General features: G+C 37.4%; 1 protein-coding gene across 3 annotated transcripts in view; it reads right to left on the bottom strand.

Annotated features, from left to right (window-relative positions):
• LOC148169956 (uncharacterized) overlaps window positions 1-13217 on the bottom strand; it is a 56510-nt gene that overhangs the window by 3769 nt on the left and 39524 nt on the right. The window lies entirely within an intron of this gene.

The raw sequence follows: 13217 nt of genomic DNA, 5'->3' as shown, positions 1-13217 counted from the left end.
TTTTACACTGGCCGGAGTGGGCAATATTTTTTCCCCCCATGAAATTTTTGTGTTCCTCCAGTTTGGCCGCGAAGCGAAATAAATAGAGCATTTGACGATAAGAGACGGTGAATCTCAAAATGGTCGTAATTAAATACCACAGTGGAGTGCAGAGGATGAAGTTTAAGACCTTCGATTTGGAACAAGCCCCGGAAAGATTAAAATGGAAATTCTTAAGTCTTCGGTGAAATATGATGCTCCTTATTTGATGGCACGGGGCGCCATCTGTACGAAGAGCAAGAGGACGGTTCGTGGAATACAAATAAACGTCACCAGTAGTACTAGACAAGCAAATGTGTCAGATCTGCATAAATGAATAAAGAAAATGTGTCGGATGCGACATTCGCGCCCGTTTAACATTCTCGATGCGAAACAATTAAGGCGAAGACGTGCGTGATGTTAATATACGATTTGGGATAAATTCTAACAGGTTGTGGAATTGAGCTTCTTGATTTGCTGCAGTCGTAAACACTTCCGAGAGATGCATTATGCAGATTTTGTTTAATCTCTGCACTTTCTTTGTTTGCTGTATAAAAGAGAAGTATTTAGCTCCATCAAGGAGAGGCATTGATTACGAGCACACGCATCCTGGTTTTAATTAACTTGCAGGATGAGAGCCAGAATGGTGCCATGCTTGCATTTACCTATGCGATGGAATTCCATTAGGGCTGCAGAAAGCAAACAGATACTGCAACTAACTAGATAAACATAAAGCAAATCCATCTTTGTCCGCGTTAATAAAACGAAATTTATGTTCCCAAAACCGACATTTACATACATTTCTTTGCGATTCGACCGATAAAGCGCTTAACTTTTTATTAAATTTGGTGCTCCTTCGCTGCTTTTTGCTTCCCTTTGATTTGAAATATGACATCACCATTACTCCCACCACCTAATTAATTTCCAACGAGCTAATGAAATATTCAGCAAACGTTGGTAAACCGCAGTTCGGATGTTGGGCGCACTCTACCCATCACATTTCACTCGATCTAAAAAATTCAATATTTTACAGTTGAATATCTCCGTTTGGCTGAATCGAACGAAAGAGCCATTCAAAAATCTATAAAACATAAAATAAGCGAATTGAAACTACCTAACATTAGGCGGGGAATTTATACGAACCGCTCAAATAGAGCTGAAATTACGCTTGCCTAAATTTCGCCTTTCCTACTGAATTATAATAAAAATCTCATAATCATTTGGAAATTTTTGCTGAAATTGGACGCGATAGCGAGGTATAAAAAGTCCCGAGGAAATAGTAATGTTTATTAAAACTGGAATATGAAATGCTGCTTGAACTTTGGTAAATACAATGCGTGACAAGTGAAGTTGTGCGCTTTTGTTAAATCAAAACTTTATCGACAAACAGGTGATACGGCAATTGTGCTTTTGGGGTGAAAACAGCAACAGGTACACATTTATGACACCATTTTTCTATTTGCGGTACTGTCCTAATTGCCACAATCTTCCTCATTCAATTTGGTCATAAATTTAGACAGCGTCGGAACTGATTTTGAGGGTCCACTAATTCAATTTCAAGTTTTAGGGGTTTCATTTTTATTTCAGTGTAATGATAATAATTACAGCCAAGTTCCTAATTTCGAATTAAATTAAGACTTGTAGCCGCCCCGATGTGATAACATTGTTGCTTAGGGAAAGTGCGAAGCAAAATTACAAATTGGATGGGTGTGAATTAACTTTTAAACTTAACGCTTACAAGCTAAGAATTTACGTGCTAATTTTCATTTACGGTGCTAAGTTTAGCGTCTAGGTCTAGACTACTGATCGATAATGTCGTAATCTGCAAGTTATTAAAGTTTAAACTCGGTGCATTGTGCTGCAGTGAACACTAATAGTGGTTTTCGCTCGATTTGAAATTGCTTAAGAATTTCAATGTTAAATTAATTCACTTTAAAAAATGACAACTTGACACACCTCTAAGCAAGTCATGAAATCATCTAAATGCTAATTAACAGAGTCGTGATGTAATTATTTTGTGGTTGGAAATTATTATAGATCAAGATTATGATTGATTTATGGAAATGAAGGGTTGTTACAAAGTGATAAGTGAAGTAATGCTTTTTTGAGTCGAAAGAAAATTGAATCACGCAATATCATTACGGTTGATGTTCCTTCGGTTACCGCTGCCTATAATAATTAGAAATTATTAGTTTAGGTAGTATTTGGGTATTTGATAGTAATCGGTCTACAGGGATTCTTGTGGTTATCTACTCAGAATATTTGCCATTCAACTGCGTGAATAATAGCTATTTAGGAGTTTAACAGTTGGGGCTTATTTCACAAACGGGGACTATTGAGACCTTTTCTTGGCAAAACAATTTCCAACAGGTAATAATAGATAATCATTCTTTTAATTAAACAAAAGGGGGGCGAACAAAGCACATTTTCGTACACGTATGTAAACGATATTGTTGGTTTCGTACAATAGAAACTTACGTAACTTAAAAGCTAAAATTTAATGAAATGTGGATGAAATTTATGACATAGTAAACATTTTTATAATGTTAAAAATATTAAGTTCTTGTTTATAAGCTATAACTTCAGAAATGAGCACATAAAAGATTGAAGAATGAGATTTTTAATGAGTTGTTTCTAAAACTGAATGAGATCAAGTGAGACATATCGATTAGTTTTGTGATCTCTAGTTTGCATGCTTTCTCACGTTTGAAGATTAATTTTAAAAATAGCGATAATGGTGGAAATTTCCTGGAAGCTCTGAAAGCTTTAATTAAAACTATCAACGATCCGAGCACTGAAAAAATAGTAGCGAATTGAATTGAAAGAAAACATGCGATTTTTTTTAAAGGTCTAGGTGGGAGTAATTTCATAATGTTGGACCGTTGTTGCCTTCTAGTCCACTTATATTATTTTAAGAGCTCAGTTGTAATGATATCAAAGCTGCTGCTACTTTTGTATTTTGTTTGTAAGAAGATTTGAGTTCAAATATAACTTCGTATTTATTTTAGAAGTAAAATGTAAACATGGAAGCCCGGAATGAACGTCAAAATTTACTTTGAATCTCCTCTCCTTTGCTTTTCTCGATCAAGAGAATTAAACCTCAATGCGTCTCGTTTCTTGCACAATTTCTCGTCAAGAGTCCTAGGAAACCACAAACGTCTCAAAGGTTGACTGTGATTTTTGAAGGGTTCGCCCATCTTGTCGATAGAGACCGTATTGGCAAGGTTCGGAAACTAGTTAACCTTAACGTCATCAAGACACGCATTGTTATTAATACGGGACTGGCGTCCCAAAAGGGTGGAGTAATTACAGGGTCCGTGCAGTGATCAGGACACCCTTGATGTTTGAGAAGTCGACTTGCCAACTCCACTCAACAGTACTTTGTTACAGTTGGAAAGTTCCATCTCTTTACAGGAACTTAATAACGCTAAATGTTGCAAATTCCGACTTCGTGTTGAGAATTAAGCGTTGCGTTCGCGTCGCTATTTAGCTATTCTTGATGATAACAGAAGTTATTTGCGCAACCAGGTCTGTGTCATTCGAAAATTTCCCCCGCAATAATTACCTCGGGAAATAAACAAAATCGCGGAAACGAACGCAAATAAATAACTGCAATAAGCCAGAGTTCTGCACCAAATACCGGATAATGTCCTGTAGGGAATCGGGACACGATATAGGCGGGACTCTTGCAAATATTCCTTGAGCTGTGTTAGCAAGATTCATGGATTTAGAACGAAATCGGTTCTCAGCTGCTATTAGGAGAATTATGCTATACTTATCAAGACTAAGTCTGCAATCTGTTCGTTATAACAACGATTCTCTTAGTACCGAAATGACTTCAGTTTGTTTTGCCCAATTTTCAGACTTGCTGACGCATCCTCTCCAAGTATCGCTTCCCTTTCACGAGGGTTATAATCAAACAATCAATTTTGGCTAATTTCAAGAAGTAGAAAGAGTGATAAATGATACAACGTTTTATCTCTAGTGTACGTCAAATTTTCGCAATTAACTCTACGCCTAGAGCAGAATGTTTACTATGCAAATGGTTGGCTCATTTAAAACTGGTATTTTGCATGTTTCTATGTAGTATCAGTATTTCCCCCGGTCTTGAAATTTATTTCCCCGCATTACCGAAGTATCTGTTTACAGAGTGCAAGTTTGTTGTGAATATTCCATTTGAATATGGTAAAATATGCCGCACATCTAGACAGAAATGCGCTTTTGGTTTACTTTACAAGATTACATTACATTGACCAAGAGGACGTAAAACATTTTAATTGTGCCGCATAGAAACGGTGATGAAGCTATTTCAAACAACCAAGTGACAATTTTCGATAGACAGGGATGAAATTCGCCTTCAACGTCAATCATTCACATGAATGCAGTTAATTGCAGATGTTACGCTTTAGTTCTGATAATAACTCAGCTGTCAGTATTGATGATTTATCAGTAATAAATCATATTCAGACTGTTTTACTTTCAGCTTAAACGCCTCAATAGTTGTAGGAAACAAATTCTGCTACTGTTAATTAATCAAATTAGTAACAACTGGGATTTATTTTTAGAACAATCACAATTCATTAATTAAAACAAAAACTTGTTTTTACCAAAACCTCAATGATTGTTTTTCCAGTTATTTTGTTTTGGTTTTGACGGGCACAAACGTTTTTTATCCATGTCGAATGTCATATTTAACAGTAATTGGCCTAAATATAGTGCTGTGATCGCGGCTTGTTACTCTATCAGACAAAATAGAATCAATATATAAAAAACAAATTTTCATCACACTTTCAAAAACGCACTCACCATTTTTATATTTGTTTCACGTCTCCAATACTAAACACATGACACCAATTGAGAGGATTCTTTCAAATTAGCAAGTTCTTGTAATACGAACTTGAGCGTATTAATTACATAATATTGTATTTTGGAACAAAGGCGCTTTGAATCTATAATTACCACTCAAAGATCGTTGAATTTAATTACAAAGAGATCAAGCGTTTAATTTTTTGGGGTATTTCAACATAACGAAATATTTAGCGCCCAGAGCGGCTAATCTGATTTATCAATTGGAGCTTCCTTGAACGTATTTATTCGGAGTGGTCGTCAGTTACAAGAAACACATATTTCATAGCAGAAAACTAATAAATTAAAGCGGCACAAAAAGCCCGTTTATGTTTTGGAGCCATAAGTCGTCATTATATTTCGGCGTCCAGTCCTCGATATCACATTATTGAAAACCATGTAGTACGTGTTGTCTAGTACTTGGCGCACAATATTTAAAGAAGGAAATCCTCCGTTCCCCACTCTTCCCTCGTTGCTACACACTTCCACTCGTCATTGTGTTTCTTGTGCTCTGGCGCTTCGGATCGTACCGCATCTCGTAACATTACAAAAATGTAAGTATCTAATAAGAATGGATTCTTTTAGAATTAGCGAGATGGGAAAATCAAAGAAAAGAAGAAGTCGCTCTTCTAGCTCTGAAGAGGACTCAACTGGACTGAGAAAACGAATTAAAAGGTTGGAAGCGAGATTGCTGGGAGAGCATTCAAGGTCTCCCTTATATTCACACGTGCACACTAGACGAGCGTTCTCGGTATCGTTCAGGGTCACGGATGCACCGTGTACCAACTGACGACAACAAATATGCTGACAGGCACACGTGCAGTGAAGCCTCAAGCTCGCCTTCCCCGTGTAGGGATGCAGGCAGTATCTTCACCAGTGACTCTGCAGGTCACTCGAACACTATCCCAGATGAAAATGGTTCTAGGTATCGTTCAGGGTCACGGATGCACCGTGTACCAACTGACGACAACAAATATGCTGAAAGGCACACGTGTAGTGAAGCCTCAAGTTCGCCTTCCCCGTGTAGGGATGCAGGCAGTATCTTCAACGGTGACTCTGCAGGTCACTCGAACACTATCCCAGATGAAAATGGTTCTAGGTATCGTTCAGGGTCACGGATGCACCGTGTACCAACTGACGACAACAAATATGCTGACAGGCACACGTGCAGTGAAGCCTCAAGTTCGCCTTCCCCGTGTAGGGATGCAGGCAGTATCTTCAACGGTGACTCTGCAGGTCACTCGAACACTATCCCAGATGAAAATGGTTCTAGGTATCGTTCAGGGTCACGGATGCACCGTGTACCAACTGACGACAACAAATATGCTGACTGGCACACGTGCAGTGAAGCCTCAAGCTCGCCTTCCCCGTGTAGGGATGCAGGCAGTATCTTCACCAGTGACTCTGCAGGTCACTCGAACACTATCCCAGATGAAAATGGTTCTAGGTATCGTTCAGGGTCACGGATGCACCGTGTACCAACTGACGACAACAAATATGCTGAAAGGCACACGTGCAGTGAAGCCTCAAGCTCGCCTTCCCCGTGTAGGGATGCAGGCAATATCTTCACCGGTGACTCTGCAGGTCACTCGAACACCATCCCAGATGAAAATGAACTTATAATTCATAATGACGAAGTTTTACCAAACGAGATTTTGACAATTCTGGGTGACAATCCCGAGGACAGCACTCAAACAACCCTCACCCTTTATGAGGCGTTGGTAAATAGATGGCGTCACATACTTTGGTATGGTCTTAAAAAAGGAAATTGCACTTCCTCTTTTAGACAGTTATCCCATACCAGACAATCTCTCCAACCTAGCGCCTCCGCAGTTAAATGCAGAAATTTCCCAAATTTTAATGAAAACTAATGTCACTAGAGACGAATCTCATGCAGAGATGCAAAACCAGCTAGGCCGCGGCATGTCCGCCCTTAGTAAAGGAATTAACATTGTGCTCAATGGAGCTGACAACATCCCAAAAGATGTACAGTAAGAGCTGTTTTCCTGTTTGTCAGATTCAGGGCGTATTTTAGCCAATGTTTCCACCGGGTATCTGTAATACGCCGAAACTTGATCACTCCTCTAATAAATAAGAAAATATGTGAGCAGGTTGACAAGTTACCGCCCTCCGAATTTTTATTCGGTCCCGATTTAGGGGAAAGAATAAAAACGGCAAAGAATTTGGAGTCTTTGAGTAAAGTCATAAAAATCACTCATACATCTCCTACCTCTACTTACTTGAGTCGCCAAAAAGGCGGCAGACAGACAAAATACGCGGGAAGTTTAAACCGTTATCGCCCGAGCCGTCGACTGGGAGAGACGAGCTCTGCAAAAGGGCAAGTCCCGAAAACCAGACGTCGCGAACATTATCGCAGACGCACTCCCTAACGCAAGTACAAGAAGTAGGAGAGGCAGCTGTTTCAGTAAGTACAGCCTATGCAGGGCGACTTAGTGAGTTTTTCGAAAAGTGGAAAATGATAACATCGAATCCTATTGTCCTTGGTTGGATTAGGGGTTATAAAATATCATTCATTTAAACTCCAACTCAAGGGAAACTACCTACAGCCACAGTTTTTTCTCCAAAAGAGTTGGCAGACGTAAAAGCTGAAATTTCAAATTTATTAAAAATTGGGGCGTTGCAAAAATGCAATAACGAAACTAATCAGTTCATCTCTAGATTTTTTCTAGCAGATAAACCTAACGGCCAAAAACGCTTTATTTTAAATTTGACAAACCTGAACAGCTTTATAAAAGCTCCTCACTTCAAAATGGATGACATCAGAACTGCATCGAGGTTGATGCAGAATAACCATTTTGCTGCAACCTTAGATCTCAAAGACGCGTATTATTTAATACCGATCAGAGATAACAACCGAAAATTTTTGCGCTTTCAGTTTGAAACAGAAACATTCGAAGTTACGTGCTTACCGTTTGGTTTACCTTCAGCTCCTTATACATTTCATAAACTGACGAAACCTATTATACAATCCTTACGATCGCAAGGAATTATTTGCATTAATTACCTTGACGATTTTTTAATATTGGGAGCTACTCATGAAGAGTGTAAATCTAACGTAAGCGTAGTCTATAATCTTTTAATAAAGATGGGGACACTCGTTTCAGCCTGTCCTGCTGTCAAATATGGGTGCCTCTTCACCAATTGGAAAGAGCAAAATACTTAGCTCTATTAAAAAATCAAGGGAACTACAGCGCAAAAATGTCAATAACAAACGAGGTTGTTTCTGACCTAATCTGGTGGCAGAAAAGTGTAGACAATTCTGTCAACGATTTAAGAAAGGACAGCCTTGAAATCAAAATTTATACAGATGCCAGTCAAACCGGCTAGGGCGCATTTTGCAATGGAGACAGTATTAATGGTTGGTGGAACAACTCCCTAAAAGAGAATCACAAAAATTTGTTGGAGTTGTAAGCCATATTGCTAGGTCCACAACATTTTACAAAAAAAAAAAAAAAAAAAATTGTATATTTGCAATATACTAATAAGATCTGATAATACCACTGGAATAGCATACATTAATAAAATGGGTAGTGTTCAATTTCCCAAACTGAACAACTTATCAAGGACAATCTGGCAAAGGTGCGAATCTAAACAACTATGGCTTTTCGCATCGTATATAAGTTCCTCAAAAAACACGGAGGCAGACCAAGCTTCCCGAGTCTTGCCGCCGGAAACTGAATGGTCCCTAAACACTAACTTTTTTATCATGATAATTAAACAATTTGGTTACCCGGATATAGACTTATTCGCATCAGCTAGCAACACAAAATGTCCTAAGTTTATATCACGTTATCCAGACACAGAAGCTTGGGGAGTTGATGCGTTTACTTTGAGTTGGAAAAATTGTAAATTTTATACTTTTCCTCCCTTTGCGTTAAACTGAGGGTACTACAAAAAATTATTACTGACAAAGCCTCAGGGATCATTATAGTCCCTTTTTGGCAGACGCAAACATGGTATCCACTTTTTGTAAAGCTTACCATAAGTAAACCGCTCTATTTTGGACCGTCAGATAACCTTCTATACTCTCCTTTTAGCAATCAACATCAACGACATCCTTTGGCATCGACCCTTATCCTGGTTGCTGCCAGGTTATCCGGCGAGCATTTTTATTAAAAGGCACTCCAGAAACCGCATTAGACACCATATTGAACTCGCTATCTTCAGCAACTACTATTCTTATGGCATTAGCCACGGGTCAGCGAATACAGACATCGTCTTTAAGAAAGCTGACAAATATTTTCTTCTCAGAAGAGGGTGTTCGAATCCTTATTCCAGATTTGGTAAAAACGAGCGGACCAAAAGCCTCGCAACCATGCTTAAATTTTCCTTACTATAAGAAAGAAGTGAGTTTATGGGTCGCTACATCGCTAAGGGAACATATACTTTTAACACAGAATTTTAGATGTAATACAAGTGACAACTTGTTCATAACATTTAAGAAACCTTATGGACCTGCCTCCAAGCAAACATTAAGCCATTGGATTAAAGATACACTTTTCTTATCAGGCGTGGACTGTTCAATTTTTAAGGCCCACTCAACGCGACATGCTTCAACGTCGGCTGCATTTACTAAGGGCTACCTTATGACACAATTAGAAAATCAGCAGGTTGGACAGAATCTTCTTCAACTTTTGCTAGATTTTACAATCGTCCAGTGGTACAATCCACTATCTTAGAGGCAGTGTTTGAGTCTGATTAAATAACAAACTTTTACAAGTTCTATGTTTTGTTTAATCAATTATACGATTAAAAAACAGACTAACCAGGTGGACTTCCAATTCCTCATTAACATCATTTTCAGGCAAAATTCTTTAAACAACTACATGGTTTTCAATAATGTGATATCGAGGACTGGACGCCGAAATATAATTACTAGATCAAAAGAACTTACCTGAAGTTCGATCGTAATTATATGAGGCGTCCAGTCCGAAGATATCACACACCCTTCCCTCCCTTTATTACCCCATTGCCTTCAATGTGTTAATGGGCTTCTTTAAAACAATGACGAGTGGAAGTGTGTAGCAACGAGGGAAGAGTGGGGAACGGAGGATTTCCTTCTTTAAATATTGTGCGCCAAGTACTAGACAACACGTACTACATGGTTTTCAATAATGTGATATCTTCGGACTGGACGCCTCATATAATTACGATCGAACTTCAGGTAAGTTCTTTTGATCTAGTAATTTATTATACGTGGAAAAAATTAAATTAAGTGGAAGTGTTACGTATGTGTTATGGGATAAATTTTTACGGCGCTCATTTATCTCAGTCAAATAGCCGACTTTTTAAATAATTTGTTACAACTGACTTGCATTACATTTGACCTCACTCTTTTACAATCCCGTCAGTGGTACCATTTTTCAACTGTGCGACGTTGCGACGCAATCAAATTCTTAACGTACAATTGGAATTTCGCTCAATGTATCCACTGTTCGCCGCAATGCCGCAGCTTTGTTTAAATTAATTGAAATCGGAGGGCAAAGAGATCAGAGAAAAATTAGTAAATTGGTGGTGGTGTTTTGGTTTTGCATTTCAAAGAGGAAGTGGTTGCGATATTTTTTTGAAGAAATATAATTTTATGATACAGCTAATGGAAGATTATTTCATTTAGAAAAAAAAGCTTTGTGGGGGTGCTGTACAATTTTTGGAACGAGATTTAATTTGGAATTTCGTTTGTTAGTGTACATTTAAAGAGGATAATGCTCCTGAGATCGCAAATGTGATTATCCCACCGCAGATGGAAATAATAAATTGTTAATTGTTTGAAAATTTTAACTTTTGGTTTATAGAGGTCCGCGCGTGCTGTTGAAAAGGGTTAGAAAGTTATGTATGAAAAACTTGATTGGTAAACCGGCTCTAAGTGCCCACTGAGGAATTTGTCTAATTATCCACTTTCTAATTATAACGCAAAGTTTTTTAATTAAATTTTGTCAGAATTTAGTTTTATGTGTTTATTATCGCGCTGCGTTTGAAATTGTTAGAGATTGTGAGATTAACTCCACCTTTCCTTTTATTTATGGGGGAAATATGCGCGTTTTCTTCTTCAGGTTGAGCGGAATAAATTTAGGGATGTCGCCGCGGTTTCCAGAAAAAGACTTGTACGTTAAGCCGATTTCCAGTTGTAAATTCAAGTCAAGCAGCTTAACGTTATCAATCACATGGCTTTTATAATCCGCGGACGCGCTTCAACAAAAGTAAACATTCTGATAATTCACCGTTTCGAGAGACGCCTTGTTTTTTGCTTTCTCAAGAACTTACGTCATGATTTAATAGCAGCGACGACATTTTTATGATTGAACGACGTTTAGTTTTTTAGTTATTTACAGAGTGTTCGTTAGATAATAATGAAAGCTCTTCATTTTGTAGAAATAGTATACAAAAGCTTCGTTTAAACAATAACAGCACATTATAATGCGAGCATCGAAGTGAAAATTCATTGCATATTCAGACATGTCTTCGACTGAAGAGGCGGGTTTTTCAACTGGGTCACAATGGCGCCTGGAACGATATTTATCGTCGTGCACAGTTTCCAGAAAACAATTTTCTGAACACAATTGACCGAAGATAACTGACCGAGACGCATTTTTACCAAAGACCAATTTACTCCGAGTGTGATGGAGAAATTTATCGAAAAATCATGTCCTTCTAAAAGACTTGCTAACACAACTGTTACCATTCTAAATTTACTTCCTCGTCAAATCAAAATTAATAAAGATAACGAAAACTGGCGTTTGTCATGAAAACTACTGGAATTAGGTAATCATTCTTTAATTTCAATAATCATAAGAAACATAAACGATTGCCCCGATTAGCTTTAATTAAACCAATGCAGTCACTGCACGCATGTAAACTATAATTTACAGTTTTTATAGAGCGCTTAATTTTCCACAATTTGTAACAATCTTGAGGACTATTGCACGAAATGTCGCTATATCCAAAATAAAAATACACACGCAATTTAGGTTTAATTAGCTTCGTGAAGAAAACTCGACAAAAACGGATAATTTACGTCTTGCTCGTACGAACTTAAAATTAAAGAAAAAAATTTTGATGAAGACATGCATCGCTGCTTTCAACAAATATTTTAATTAATTTTCTTGTTAGAGACAACTTGTAATGCAGTTTGTTGAAAACGCCCTTTAGAAATCACAAATCAGATGCAACCTCCACAATAAAAGTGCAATAAAATATGAAGTTTTAATTAAAACGAATTTCTTTGGTAGAACATTTCTATCTCAAGATCACAACTTTCATAGAGATGGTTTCATTAATTTTTGTAGACTTTACACAGTCGACATGGCTGTTATTATCAATAAAATTAATTAAAGAAGGATTATTTTTAAACTAATTTTGGGCATTTATACACCTCTCGCTTCCGTTCTGATTCTAAACATTGCTTGTTTGCATTCTAGCATGTAATTAGAACAATTACCGTCAAGAATTCCATACATGAGTTTAATTAATTTGGAAATTACCAGTTTCTATTTATGCACGTTTTGTTTTCCGTTTATTCAATTAGGAGAACGCAGTTAATTAAGAAACCAGATTTGATTATTAAGTGAACATTTATTTACAATCTTAATCACAGTGAGTTTCCGGTTGTCCCTGAAGAACAAAAAATCGGTAAGTAATGTCGTGTTTCTTAACGCGAGAAATTTGTTGAGTTAAAAGCAAATGCGCTATAATTCGATACAAAATTAAGACAATGAAAAGTTAATGAAGCTTCTACTGTTTTTTAATTCGCTTAACACAAAGAGGGACTACTAATGAATACTCGCGATAAAAGTAGGATGAACTTTTTCTACTGTTCCGGGGTTTCATTTCGTGCACGAGACCGAGGAATTTAACGTTTTAATCCGATAGCAACGTATGGCTGAATTTTTAATATCTAATGTCGCGAATTTAGTCTTACCTTGCCTTAATTAAATTTGTTGGTATCTGCGGGTATCGCGGAATATTTACAAAAACTTGTTCTGTCATGAGAATCCCAAGAGATGATTAAAATTAAAATGTTTATTAGAGGAAATGCACGAATGTTTTGCATAACCGATCCTAGAAAATATTTAATTAAAATTAAAACAAAAAGGGCTTGTAGGGAGAAGGATTAATTAGTTTAGAGATAATCCTGCAATGCACGCTTGCACCTTAATCTCAGTTTATCTCGAAACACTTTAGTTCCTCCACACAAAAAAAATGGAAACTTGGTGAGAATCTCAGACCAATTTATTCTTTATCTTTATGCTTAACATTAATTTGGGGATGTAAAATTGCGTTTAATTAGAATTTACACGGCTTGGAGTGTTGCGGTTCTGGAAAAAAAATTTGGTTCA

The sequence above is a fragment of the Gnatocerus cornutus genome, chromosome 8 (assembly GCF_029298725.1).
Source record: "Gnatocerus cornutus isolate USDA-ARS CGAHR chromosome 8, icGnaCorn1.1, whole genome shotgun sequence".
NCBI lineage: Eukaryota > Metazoa > Arthropoda > Insecta > Coleoptera > Tenebrionidae > Gnatocerus > Gnatocerus cornutus.
This window is presented reverse-complemented; position numbering and strand designations above follow the sequence as displayed.